Here is a 15,352-nt window from a genome sequence, read left to right as displayed (position 1 = left end):
TTGTAAAGTTTAAGGGCCATAATTAGAGCCTCAACTTCTGATCTTTGGGCAGACAGTTTAGGAACAGGGTGTCGAATTACTTGAGATCCATCAAAAACAACAGCAAATCCCCCTTTTGCTCCGTCTGTATAAACAGTCTGAGCCCCCAGGATAGGTTCCCCTTTAATAATTTTAGGAAAAATAATAGAACATTTTTTAAGGCCTTCTAGAAGTTTATGTCGGGGGAAGTGATTATCAATTTGACCTTTGAAATTACAGAGAAAAAGACACCAAAGATCATGTTCTTGTTGTAATTTTAAAGTCATATCCTGGGTATAAGGCTGAATGAGAATGTCAAAAGTTTTTCCAAACAGTGCATCACCCAAATATTTGGCTTTCCAGATCAGATTTATCACTAGTTCATAAAAGGGAGTTATCACCCGAGAGTTAGAAGTGGGTAGATGGACCCAATAGATGGGACCTGTTTGCCAAAACACTCCAGTAGGAGTTAATTTTGATGGCAGGATTATAAATAATAGGGGTATAGAATAATCTATCTGGGTAACCTGTATCTTTTGTGGGGCTGTTTTTATTAACCTGAGTGCCTTCAAGGCTTTTGGAGTAGGTTTTCACAGGGAGGTGGGTGAGGGGTCTTTTCTCAAAAGGTCATACAGGGGTTTAAGTTAGTAGTTCAATATACTTAATATTTAATCAACAATGTGAATTTATTTACCAAAATTAATCTTTATCTTAAACAGTAAGAATTATTAGGCAATAAGGATCTTTCTTTAAAAAATAAACTTACATTTTAATAGGTGTTTATCATATCAAAATATGGACAAAATTTTTGCTCACATTAGTATAGTTAAATTAGGAAAATAACCTGAAATACCCTTAAATTAATTATAGTCAGTTTAGTATATATAAATCTCTTTTTTAATTGTTCTAACTTTTTACATCATCTGTTTAGATAACAATATAAAAATTTTTCTCCCCCTTTTTTTTTTTTTTGGAAAATGAATATAAAGACCTTGTTTTACCCAAAGATGATTTCTTTCTTCTTTTTGGGATCCATGTGTGCTTTTTTTTTTTTTTTTGAAGCATCTTTTTCTTAAAAAAAAAAAATATACTTTGGAACAATTTCTGAAAACCTTAGAATCTATAAACAAATTATTATACTTTGATAAGAAATATCAATGAAAATATAGTTAAAACCCTTAGATATTTTGTAGAAATAATTATAATAATTTATCATCTTGTAAGTTTAAACAGTAACCTTGAGAATTAGAAATTACTTGATTGTATTTTCACTTAAAAGCAAATTTATAGTAAACACACTTATCTCAAATATCTGTAACTGAAAAGGCAGAGTATCTTGATAAATGTAAATATAAAACATAAATTATGGGTTTCCTGTTGAAGAAAAACAATTAGGCAAATATATATTAACTAATCAATTAGGCATGTGCTAATTAATTTATAGATTAACAAATATAGGTTATTTAAATATCTAAAAAATATATATTAAAAATAAAATATATATTAAGAATAAGAACTTAACTTATAATTGTATTAACTTTATGTAACCACGTGGTCTTAAAATATTTGGATCCATTTTAATTTATTTTTAACTAGGAGTGCACTCTTTTATGTGACGTCACTTGATGTAACTGAAATAAGATCCTTGAGTATACATTTTTATTTTTATAGTTAGCAATGAAAATAAGGATTTTTTGGTCATCACAGGAACTTTGCCGGCTTGTTCCTGTGGCGAGCAAATGCATCCTCATAACCTCCAAAATTAAAGGTAAAATATAAAGAAGCATATTTCATTTAATATGTCCCTCTTTCCCACATCGGGAGCAGCTTTTGGGTTGGGCCCCTTTACCATTAAACCCTGACAATCCCGTTTTGAGGGCAGTAGCTAAAATCTGTCCGGTAATATGAGCTCCATTAATATACTTACAAGGTCGAATCATGTCATCAACACTCTTTGGTCTGGTAGATTTAATGGCACTTTGGCAATAGGAATTTGTATTTCCAAGAGCCAATTGCTTAATGACCGGCATGACTTGTTTCAAGTTAGGGAATATTTTTCCTGCTATCTGCATCAATCGGGCTATGAAGTCAGAATAAGGCTCAGAGGGTCCTTGAGCAATTTTTGAAATTTTTGTTTCAGCATTTGAAATAGGTAGAGCCTTCCAAGCCTGAACGGCTGCTGTAGCTATCTGAGCATAGACCCCAGGATCATAATTAATTTGTTGATTTATGATAGCATATTGTCCCGAGCCTGTTAACATTTCAAGGTTACGCCGTGGGAAGCCGGTGTCCTGATTGACTCGGGCTAGCTCGCGACACCTCTCTTGATTTTCACTTTTCCACAACAAAAAATCCCCTCTGGACAACACAGCCCTACAAAGCTGTTGCCAGTCACTAGGTGTCAGCTGATTGGCAGAGAAAGACTCGAAGAGAGTCAATGTAAAGGGGGCATGGAGTCTGTAATTAGTAATTGCCTCCTTTAGTTGTTTAATATCCTTAAAGGCTAAAGAAACATACACTCTGGCCGGCTGTCCATAGGCATCCAGGTTTTCAATTACTGGAAAAGTTTGGGCTGTCTTAGGCTGCCACTGAACATTTCCCCCCCCCCGCCTTTTGGGGTTGTCCTCGTCCCAATCGGGGTTATAAGGAGGGAGCGCAACAGGGATCGGGGCCGTAGGTGCTTTAAATCTTGACTTCTTCATTCGACCCTCTAGTTCCTCTATCTCCCTTTCCAGTTCCTCCTCCTGCCAGCTGTTACCATGGAGCCCAGTTAGTAACTCCCTTATCTTAGAAATGTACTCAGCACTGTGAAGCCCAGCTCAAGGCCAGAGGCCTTGTTTACATATTTTTGTGAAAAACTAGTAAGGGAGTGTCTAGCGCCTGGAGTGTTGATCTTTTCAGACAGTAGCCAAATAAAACAGGGCAATATGAAAATACGAAATTTATCCACATTGAACTTTTTTGTAGAGATTGTTTTGTAGAAAGTCCTAAAATAAGCCATGGTGAATACTTTGGAGAAGGTCAGTTAAGACTTTTCTGTGAGCCTATTAGGGAGGGGGAAGATGAGAAGGCGGGGTTGAGAGCAGCTAGGGTGGATCTAAGAATGAAGAAGGAGATGTGAAAGAATAATGGGAAAGGGATAAGGACTCTGCCATTTGCTCTTCCTGGACCTGATTAAGGGCCTGTTCACATTCAGCAAGCTGCTCTTTAATCTTCACTTTATCAGTTAAAAAGGCATCCTTAACCAGTCTCCATAAAGAGAAAGTGGCGATTGGAATACTTTCCGGACCTTGATCCCTCAACAATCTTTGTAAATCACATCTGACTTGATCCCAATCACTGTTATTAAGAAATCCCCCTGTCAGAAACCAAGGACATGCCTGGGCAATAACTTCAACGAATTCTGTTGCAATTTTTGTTTTTGTTCCTGTTCCTTGTGTGTTCAATAGCTCTCTGAGTTTGTTGGCCAGACGAACTTTAGCTGCTGAATTACCATGGTGCGCACTTCTTTTCCCCTTCTCTTATGGAAGGTCTCTTTTCCCCTTCTCTTATGGAAGGTCTCTAATTTTCCCCCTTCTCTTATGGAAGGTGAGTCCCGTAGTCCCGTCCGCTTACCTCCGCTTTCCGATCTCGGTGGAACCTCCAACTGTCGCACGCGTTCGGCGAATGGGCCGAGTCCGGCGGGAGACGTCGGGATTAAAAAGACACAGGAGTCCGAGGTCCTTCATCCAGGGGGAATCTGACTTTATTATCTCAGCTCATACTTATATATTTCTTTCAGATAGAATGGAAAGTCACTAGTAGGTGGGAGTAAGGAGGAGGGGAAAACAGGTGGTTCATGTCGACTCATAATGAGCCTTCAACCAGGAGCCTTATCAGACCCAAGCAGGTCAGGACGTCCCCACATGACCATTACAGGCTGAATAATATGAAAACAGACACCACAAATCCTTCAAGGCCTTGTGAGCTCCTTCAAGGCCTTGTGAGCTGGCCTCTTTGACGTGCACAACAAGAAACCAGGGCTGGATCCAAGCCCTGGGGGCCGGGGGGAGTCCGTGCCAGCACTTGACCACACTAACATTAGTCAACCTCAGGGTGTGTCTTTAATAACTCAAGCAGATTTTTGTTTGTTTGTTTGTTTTAAGGAACAAGTACAAGACAAACTCAGGTTAACAAAGACATTAACCATCATGGGAACGAGAATTTAAAATTCTACTCTTTCCAATGAGTCAGAAAAAGACAACAATCAAGAAGGATTCTCCAATGAAAGTTCAGTTTTGCATCACTGAGTATAAAAACCCCTCGACAATGGCCACCCATTGGCATCCCTTTCTTGGGACCCTTCCCTCTTCAGGAACTCTGCTATTACTCAAAAAAAAAAAAAAAATCTGTTACTTTGCTCTCTCTTACCCTTTTTTCTGTGGATTTTATTTCTCAAATTCACAAGACAAAGAGCCCACCCATATATGCTCCATGTTAAAGTAGGGGAAGCCCACGACTGGCTGAGACCATCAGCCAGGTGATTGGTTGATCTTTCAAAGATTCACAAATAATTTCTTTTAGAGATTGTGTCTCTCAACAACTTTTAAATCTTATGAAACAATAGCAAGTTGGTTTGGAATTTTACTTTCCCTTATTAGAATTCTAATTTGCAGTGGGGAGTTGAGAATAGGTATTTTGTTACTTTGCCAACTTATTGTTTTATTGAGCTTTCCATGAATGCATGAGGTTAGTTGGTGCAGCATTTCTTTTCTCTTAACTAACAACCTCTGGGTAAGAAGGCAACTATGAAAGTTCCCCTTTACTTTAGCATGCCAGTCCTCAATGCACTCACCAAAAGCGTTGAATTCATTTCCTCCAAAAATGTCTTCCAGAGTCCACCCTCCTATCTTGTCTCCATAACCATAGATGACCATCTGACTCATTATATATTCACAGGTTCATTTGTTTACTGCCTGTCCCCCATCCACCCACACACACCAGATTTTTTTGACACATAGTAGGTGCTGAAAAATAAATATTGGTTAAATAAATGTTTTCCTCCAAATAAAATTTATCTTGGCCCATTACTTCTTTCCTAAATATGCTTTCCTGGTATGTCTGCTGGAAAGACATTCTACAAAATTAATTGCTGGCATGGCTTCCAATGCTAGCATTTTGTATAATTTCAAGGGGAATTGTTATAAGCTGGATGACGAATGCTGTTCTAAAATTGCCATATTGAACCATTAATCCTCCCTTCAGTTAGTTTTTCTTGTTTCAACAGTCTTGAATTTTATTTGCTGTTTAACAGTGAAAAGCAAATATAATAAAAGTGGTTTGTAATATAAAATATTCCAAACTCCTCTTTACCTTTAATGCAGAGACTATTACTTTTCTTACTTTTTTGTATTTGGTTCTTTCAATGCTTACTTTAATGACTTCTAATCTGGGGTGCTGGGTTCCCCAAGAAACAGACTCTGAGACAGAGAGTCCATATAAGTTTGTAGGGGTATATTCTTTGGATTATAGAGGCAAAAGGAATTTTTCCCCCCTCTGAATGTTCTCATCTTTTAAATCTGCAGAAACAAATTCATAGGGAAAAAAATGAAAATTCCCCAGTGTGCATGGGGCCATCATAGGAAGGTGAGCACTTAGTAACCCAGTGAGAATCAGAAACACATTCTACACAATTTAGGGGTGTAGTAAATGATTTTTAGGGAGAGAATTGGCTCAAAGAAAGGACAATGATCTGGCACAAAGTTTGGTTTCTAGGTGTAGTGTTTGGTTTTCAGTTTCTTCCTCAGTGATGTGAATTTAATCTTCCTTGAGCAATGAAATCTCAGTCAAAGGATGTAAGCAAACTGGGTTCCATTTTGGTGGATCTGGTCTTTAGAACTTCAGAGAAAGGCCAACCCTGGACTTGGGAGCAGGATAAGGGGAGAGAAGGGAAAGTCCGAGTGCCTTGGTTTGGAGGCAGCTTCCTAAATTTTTCAATTCTTCAATGTAAAAGTGCTGGGCATATTTTGAGGTATCATTTTCCAAGCCCCAACAGGATCAACTCCTGTAAGACATTGAAGAAAACAGGACTGAGCAGGATGAGAAGATAATGTGATTCAGTTATGACAGGTCTTAGGTGTTTCCATAGGCAGTTCTGCAGCTGACCACTGCTTCAGAGTCCTTGCAAATCAACACAAAGGAGATGGGTTTCTTTATACCCTCGCTGAACAGTCATTCAATGTGGGCTCCCCCAAGGCCGGTGGACCTTGGGCCGTGCCCAAGCCAGGAGCAGTTCCCAGAGGGCAATATACCATAATCCACCCAAGTCCACTCTCCAAGGGCAGGAGGGGGGACAGGCTTCAGTCCTGAAGGAAGGACCCAGAGGGAACACCACAGCCCCTACTACACTGTTTTAGATCATCACGTGCATTTTTGCCTCATGTGTGTATCTTGTACATGGTTCTGTTGCAGCATTAATTAAGAAAGAGAAAGAAGGAGAGGAGAACAAAGAGAAGGAAAAGGAGAAGAAAATTTGAAAAATATAGCTGTTAGTTTATTATTTGAAATGAAGGATATGATGGCAAAAAACATGAAAAACAGAAAATTCAAAAAGACCATCGAATTGACAGCAATATATTCTCAGCTGTTCATATACATAAGGGGTATTCACACACACACACACACACACACACACACACACACACACACACGGGGTCCCCAGGGACAAGTACTTTTAACTTCTGTTGTTAAATACAAATACTTCCATTTTGCTTAGTGATATGTTTGCATATCTATTATTTAATTTTTATTGGTTTTTAAAAAAATAAATGACAGTGGAATGCATTATAATTCTTATTTCACATATACAACACAATTTTTCATGTCTCAGATTGTATATAAAGTAGACTGACACCAATTTGTGTCTACATACATGTACTTTGGATAATGATATCCATCACATTCCACCATCCTTGCTAATCCCCTGCCCCCTCCCTTTCTCTCCTACTCCTCTGCCCTATCTAGAATTCATCCATTCTTCCCATGTGCCCCCTCCCTACCCCACTATGAGTCAGTCTCCTTATATCAAAGAAAACATTCGGCATTTGGTTTTAGGGACTGGCTAACTTCACTTAGCATTATCTTCTTCAATACCATCCACTTACCTGAAAATGCCATGATTTTGTTCTCTTTTATTGCTGAGTAATATTCTATTGTGTATGTATGCCACATTTTCTTTATCCATTCATCCACTGAAAGGCATCTACGTTGGCTCCACAGTTTAGCTATCGTGAATAGTGCTGCTATAAACATTGATGTAACTGTGTCCCTGTAGTATGCTGTTTTTAAAAAATAAATAAATAAATGACAGTGGAATGCATTACAATTTTTATTACACATATACAGCACAATTTTTTCTATTTCTGGCTGTATATAAAGTATGTTGACACCAATTCATGTCTTCATACATGTACTTTGGATAATGATGGCTATCACATTCCATCCTGTTTTTAAGTCTTTGGGGTATAGACCAAGGAGAGGGATAGCTGGGTCAAATGGTGGTTCCATTCCCAGATTTCCAAGGAATCTCCATACTGCTTTCCATACTGACTGCTCCAATTTGCAGTCCTACCAGCAATGTATCAGTGTATTATTTTGAGACAGGGCCTCATTAAGTTGCTTACGGACTTGCTAAGTTGATGAGTCTGGCCATGAACTTGCAATCCTCCTGTCTCAACCTCCCAAACCATTGGGATTACAAGAGTGTACCACATGCCCGGCTTATTCTTTGTATTCTTTTTTTTAAAAATTTTTTTATTAGTTGTTCAAAACATTACAAAGTTCTTGACATATCATATTTCATACATTTGATTCAAGTGGATTCTTGATGAGTGTGATTCTAACTGAAGAGAGAGGAAATGTCAGTGTAGTTTTGATTTGCATCTCCCTGACTGCTAAGAACGTTAAACATCTTTTCATGTATTTTTTTGTCTATTTGTATTTCTTATTTTGAGAAATGTCTCTTTAGATCTGTTGCCCATTTATTGCATGTGTTATTAGGGGGTTTTCATATTAAGTTTTTTGAGCTTTTTATATACTCTGATTATTAATCTGCGTTCAAAAGAGTAGCCAGCAAAAATATTCTCCCATCCTATAGGCTCCCTCTTCATGCCTCTAATTGTTTCTTTTGTTGTGCAGATGCTTTTTAACTTAATGTTATCCCACCTAATAATTCTTGGTTTTATTTCTTTCAAAAAATTTTTGTTGTCATTCTTTTTAGTTAGACATTACAGTGGAATGTATTTGAACATATCACACATACATGGAGTATAACTTCCCATTTCTGTGGTCACGTATGATAGGAAAGTTATGTCCAATTAATTCAACTGTCTTTCCTATTCTCATCTCCCCTCCCCTTCCCCCATTTTCCTCTTTCCAATCCAGTGAATGTCCCCTCCTTTCTTCTCCACTCATCCACCACCTGCCTATTGTGAATCAGCACCACATATCAGAGAGAAAATTCGGTATTTGGTTTTCTGGGATTGGCTTATTTTTTTTAGCATGATAGACTTCAGTTCCATCCATTTACCAGTAAGTGCCATAATTTTATTCTTCTTTATGGCTGAGTAATATTCCATTGTGTATGTGTACCACAGTTTCTTTATCCATTCATCTAATGAAGGGCACCTAGGTTGGTTCCATAGCTTAGCTATTGTGAATTGATCTGCTATGAACATTGATGTGGCTGCATCACTACACTATGCTGATTTTAAGTCCTTTGGGTATATATGAGAAGTAAGATAACTGTGTCAAATGGTGGTTCCATTCCGAGTTTTCCAAGGAATCTCAATATTTCTTTCCAGAGTGGCTGCACCAATTTGCAGTCCTACCAGCAATGTATGAGTGTACCTTTATCCTCACATCCTCATCAACATTTATTGTTACTTGTATTCTTGATAATTACCATTGAGACTCAGGTTAGACAAAATTTCAGTGTAGTTTTAATTTGCACTTCTCTAATTGCTAGTGATGTTGAACATTTTTAAAATATATTTGATGCCTTTTTTTATTTCTTCTTCTACGAAGTGTCTGTTCAGTTCTTGGTTTTATTTCTTGAGCTTTAGGAGTCTCATTAAGGAAGTTGGTGTCTGCACCAATATGATGAAGTCCCTGTTTTCTTCTAATGGTTCCATGGTTTCTGGTCTAATTCCTAGGTCTTTGATCCATTTAGAGTTGAATTTTGTTCAGGAAGAGAGATGGTGATCTACTTTAATTCTTTTCTATACAAATATTCAGTTTTCCCAACACCCTTTGTTAAAAATTCTGCCTTTTCTCCAACATATGCTTTTGTCACCTTTGTTAAGGATCTGATGGCATTTTTATGTGGATTTATCTCTGGGTCTTCTATTCTATTCCATTGGTCTTCATTTCTATGTTTGTGCCATTGCCCTGCTGTTTTTATCACTACAGCTCTATGGTAGGATCCCAGTATCTATTTCTTGACTCATATACTGTATTAAACATGTATTGACTTAATAATTATGAAATACTATTATTTAGTCCCCTATGCCATCTCTCACATTTATCTCTCTCTCATCTACTCAGAATAATTTTGGGAAGGGAGTTCTTCTGAATTTGTAGAACTATCAGAAATTATATGTAATCTTAAAAAGCTCTGTATGAAGTTGTGATGGGTAGTCAGGATGGATAGCCATTGGATCTGATCATGTCTACATTATTAAATAAAAAGGCTCAAGAGTGACACAAACATATCACACTTGCATCCCCTGTGAGTCTGATGCCAACAGATGCCATACAGAAATAAAGGTTTCCATTTTGCCATTCAGCTGAGCTTTGAAGCAATGAATGATTCATCCAAGATCAACCAGCTAAGTGCGAGAATCACAAGTCACATCTTACTTTGATACCAAGCCCAGTTCTCTTTCCACAGCATCAGATACTATCTTTGATACTGTTCTGCCCATACAGTTTTTTCTCATCCCTCATTCCCAACACTCCTACGATTGACACCCTTTGGAAACCCACATCTTTTAAATTATCTGTATTTTAGGGCCATGATCATACTTTTCCCTATCTAGTATAAATATTGTGATTCAACACACCCAAACATACTCTCACTAACATTGACAAAGCTTCTATCCCTTACACATTCCTGCCATTAAAGCTTTCCTCCTTACATCAACACTGTCTTTCCTATCCTAGTAATCTTTTGGGATGGCTGCAGACTAGAAAACTAACCATGTTAAAATTGCTACTTACAGTCCCATACTCATCACGAAACTGCCACTCAGCATCCACTTCAGGGTTCATGCTTCACTCTCTGCCAGTGCCTAACACTGTAAGACCCCTCTCACTTCCTACTCACTTTTCAACACACCGTCCTCAGACTTCTGTCCTAATTGCTTCACTGAACCCACCTGTGCAAGGAGTCCCTAATATCTAAATCCAGTGACATGGTCCCAGTTCTGATCTTATTTGACATCTCTGTGGAATTGGATGCTAGACCCTTCCCTTTCACTTGAAATTGTTCCTCTTGTCCTTTGTACTCTTCTCCACAGGTCATCTTATTTCCTCCTTAGTAATTTTTTAAGGTTTCTCACCTTCTTCCTGTCCATAGTGTAATGGTGTTTTCTGAGGAATCTCTAAGGTTTGGTCCTTAGAGATAAGGTCGCTTCTTCTTACTCTGCATAGTTTCTCTCAGAAAAATCACCCACTCTTTTCACATGGAACATCCCACAAATCACCTAACCTGTAGAGAATTCAAAGGATTTGGGAACTGATCAAGGGAAAGCATCTGACCACCAGGGGACAGTGGTATACACAAGCTTTATCTGCATGCCAGTTTTGAAAGGTTTGCATGTGGAGGCAAGTCCACATAGCAGGGGACCATTTTGGAGGAGGGTAAGGGAACTCTTGGGAAAGTGGGGAGTCTGAGGGGGGCTTTGTGTCTAGGTGATGTCTCTCAGCAGCTCAGCAAAGGGAGACTCTAGGTAGTAGAGACTCCAAAAGCTAGCAGCAACGTGGGGTCTTAACAACCCAGCATTTTTTTCTTATCCAGCAGATGTTGATGAAGTTTCTTGGTGTATGCAAAAACAGCAGTCTATGATTGGCTAAATATCTGCTTGTTTGGACTATATTTAAAACAATTGGATGTGTAAAAATACGAGTTTGGCACAAGCAGGCTGTTGAGCTCATGAATGTCAGCCTGCTGTGAAGAAATAAGCAAACTAAAGGCCAAAAAGCAAAGGACATTTTGGGTTCACCTGTGTCATTGCAGCTCAGATTTCTGTTTGAACCTCAGGAACCTCAAAACTAAACCTGATATCTTTCAACTAAATATAGTTTCTCTTTATTTTACCCTACTCAGATTGTGTCGTTGAAGCTAACATGCTGCTCCTTCCTGACTTACAGGCACTCTGATTAATCCATGACTGTGGATTAGTTATTAATCATACTCTGTGTACATATTTTACTCCATTTCTTATGCACTATTTTTTTTTCCATTTTCAGTACCTTAGATCATGACTTCTCTATATCTTGACTAAATTATTGTCAAAATCTCTTAACTCATCCTCTTCTTCTTAGTCCTGCTATTGTTTGGTACCCTTAAACAATCTTCCTAAAACTCAAATATGATGATGCTCTTTGCTTGATTAACACTCTTTTGTAACTCTCCTTGGCATATAATGGGGACCTTCAGGACAGACCAGGTCATCTGCTGGTTTTGTAAATAAAAAGCTTTTGGAATATGAACACTTTTCATCAGTTCTCATATTGTCTATGGCTGTTGTTATGGTTTAGATAAGAGTGGCCCCCAAAGACATGAGTTGAAGGCATGGTCCCCAATGCAACTATGTTCAGAGGTAGGGATTTGGGGAAGTGATTGCATAATGAGAGTTCTGACTTTATCAATGGATTGAGATATCGAGGGATTCATAATTTGAATGAAGGTGGTGGGAACCTAGTTGAAGGGAATAGGTCCCTGGGGCATGATCTTAGTGACTGTATCTTGTTCCCAGACTCCCTCCCCCAGTCTCTCTGGCTGCCATGGAGTGAGCAGCTTTGCTTGGCCACACCCTTCTGCTATGATATATTATCTTACAACAGGCCAGAAACAATGGAGTCATCTCACCAGGGACTGAGAGCACTGAAACTTTAACCAAAACAAACCTTCCCTCCTGTAAATTGATTTTCCTATGTATTTTGTCATAGCAACAAAAAGTGAACAGCTGTTTTTTATTCCCAATAGCTGAGTTGGGAATAAAATAGCTACAAACAAGACCATATGTTTTCATATGGTCAAACATATTTACTATCTGGCCATTTACATAAAGTCTGTCAACCCCTGGTGTAACGGTAAAGTTCACAAACTTGGATAACCCACAGGACCCCCATGAGGTGGTCACAGTTCATCTCAGTTATACCCTATACCACATTCCCCACCACTCCTGGAAATCACAGACAGATGAAACAACCAGTAGTTTACAGAATGTATCGAGAGTTTTTACCTTGACTCCAGTGTTCCTACTCTTTCTATCCAATATGTATCTTTCCTCCTTAGACATTTTTCAGTCACCTATTCATTTTTTAAGATTCAAGGGCTACCTGTTCTGTGAAGAACTTCCTAAAGCTTTCTTCCATAGTTACGCTGACTTCTTTCCGCCTCACTGTACAGATTTTTAACATAGTACTAACAATTACATCTCTTGTTAAAAATAGTTTAGTCTATCTATACTCAAATGGCAGTTTGGTCAGATACACATTTCTACATTGGAAATCATATTATCTTGATGTTGAAATCATTTTGCCATTGTTTTTAGATGTGTGATACCAGTCTGATTCTTCATACTGCATTTTATAATCCAAGATCTTTTTATCCTTAGTGGTTTTGTAATTAATAGCTTTGTTCTATAGATTATTTTTAGGTTTATAGAAAAGTCTAATTGAGCAGAAAGCACAGAGAGTTCTCATACCTTGTTTAACTCTCCCACCACACATGCCCCCATTGGTTTCTCCTGCATTAGTGAGGTAATCATTTGTTACAACTGACAAATCAATATTAACACATGATTATTAACCAAAGTCTATAGTTTATGGTTCACTTTTGGTGTTATACATTCTATGGGTTTTAACATAGGTTTAATGACATTTAATCACCTTTACAATAATACACAAAATAATTTCTCTGTCCTGAAAATCCTCTGTGTTCCACTTATGTGTCCCTCCCTCTCCTGACTCCTGGCAACCACTGATCTCTACTCTCTCCTTAGTTCTTCCTTTTCCAAAATGGCCTCCACAGTTGGAGTTATATCTCTTGCCATATCCCTCATTTAGTGATGTACATGTAAGGCTCCTTTGTGTCTCTCTGGATTCATGGCTAATTTTTTTTTTTTAAATCACGGAACATTTCACTGGATGTACCGCAGGGATATATTTTTAACCATTCACTGGTTGAAGGATAACTTGGTTGCTTCCAATTTGGAGCAATTATGAATAAAACTTTCTAAAAATTTGAATGTACTTACATGTTCAGCTCTTGGATTAAATACCAGGGAGTGCCATTGCTGTATATGTGGTAGGCATATGTTTAGCTTTATAAAAACTGTCCATACTGTCTCCCATAGAGAATGTATCATTTCAAATCCCCACTTGTAATGAATAAGAGTCTCACTCCTCCATATTTCCACCAGCATTTGATGTTGCCAGTGTTTAAATTTTAGTCATTCCAATAGGTATATAGTGGTACCTCATTGTTTTAATCTGCATTTCCCTAATGACGTATGATGTTGAGCATCTTTCCATAACCTTATTTGTCATCTGTATATCTTCTTTACTAAGGTGTTTTCTCAGATTGTTTGCACATTTTTCAATTAGCTTGTTTGCTTTCTTTTTTTTTTTTATTGTTTGTTCACAACATTACAAAGCTCTTGACATAACCCACTTCATACATTGGACTGAAGTGGGTTATGAACCCCCAATTTTACCCCAAATGCAGCTTGCAGAGTCACATCGGTTACACCTCCACATTTTTACATAATGTCCTATTGGTAATTGTTGTATTCTGCTACCTTTCCTATCCCCTACTATCCCCCCTCCCCTCCCCTCCCAGCTTCTCTCTCCTTGTTTGCTTTCTTATCATTTAAATTTACCCATAACCTTTTAGTACTTTTATAATTATCAATATTACTCATAATGAGATCAAATATTTATGATTGCTTAACAAGTAACAGTGTATTAGTCAGCTTTTTCATTACTGTGACTGAAATATACAACCAGAACAACTATAGAGGAGGAAAGTTTTATTTAGGGGCTCACAGTTTCAGAGGTCTCTATCCATGGACAGGAGACTCCATTCCTCCAGGCTCAAGGTGAGGCAGGACATCATGGCAAAAGAGTGTGGCAGAGGAAAAGAGCTCCCAGATCATCATCAGGAAGCAAAGAGAGAGGTCTCCATTTGCCAAATATAAAATATATACCCCAAAGCCATATCCTTAGTGAAACACTTCCTCCAGCCACACCCCACCTGCTTCCAGTTACCACTGAGTTAATCCCACCAGGGATTAATTCATCGGTTAGGTTAAGGCTATAACCCAATCACTTCTCCTCCAAACCTTCTTGCATCGTCTTATACGTGAGCTTTTGGGGGACACCTCACATCAAAACCATACTGGTCTGCCCCTGGCTCCAAAAAGCTCACAACCATCTCACAATGAAAAATACATTTTGACCATTTCCAAGAATCCCCATAGTCTCAACAGTGCTGAGATTGCTCAAGGTTCAAATCCAAAGTCTTTTCTGAGGCTCAAGGCCATTTTGCATTAGAAGATCCTATAAAATTAAAAGCAATTTACAAGTATCTGATATATAATGGTACAGAATAAACATTTCCATTCACAAAAATAGGGGCATAGATAAAATGGATGGAACCACATCAAGACTGAAATTCACCTGGTCAAACAAGTTCTGTAGTTCTGTGTTCAGCATCTGGAGCACATGGCACGATGTCCTCTCCAAAGGGCTTATGTAGCTCTGCCCCTGTGGCCTTGTTGTTTGCAGCTCAAGTGGCCTTTCTCTTGGCTTGTCTCTGCAGCTTCCTTAGGATGAAGTCCCACATTACTGGCATTTCTTAATCTCAGGGGTCTCCACTGCAGCTTCGGCTTCCTCTTCACATCTGCATACCTTGCCTTCTTAGGAGTGCCTACAGGGACTCCGACTCTGCTGTACTTTGCCTGGTTTCCAAGGCCTTCCTTTGAAATCTTAATGGAAGCCTCCATGACCCCCTGACTGCAGCATCCTGCATTCCTACAGAAGCAGCACCATGTGGTTGACACCAAGG

The sequence above is a fragment of the Spermophilus citellus genome (assembly GCF_964194105.1).
Source record: "Spermophilus citellus genome assembly, chromosome: 15".
Classification (NCBI taxonomy): Eukaryota; Metazoa; Chordata; class Mammalia; order Rodentia; family Sciuridae; genus Spermophilus; species Spermophilus citellus.
Note: the sequence above shows the minus strand (reverse complement) of the source record.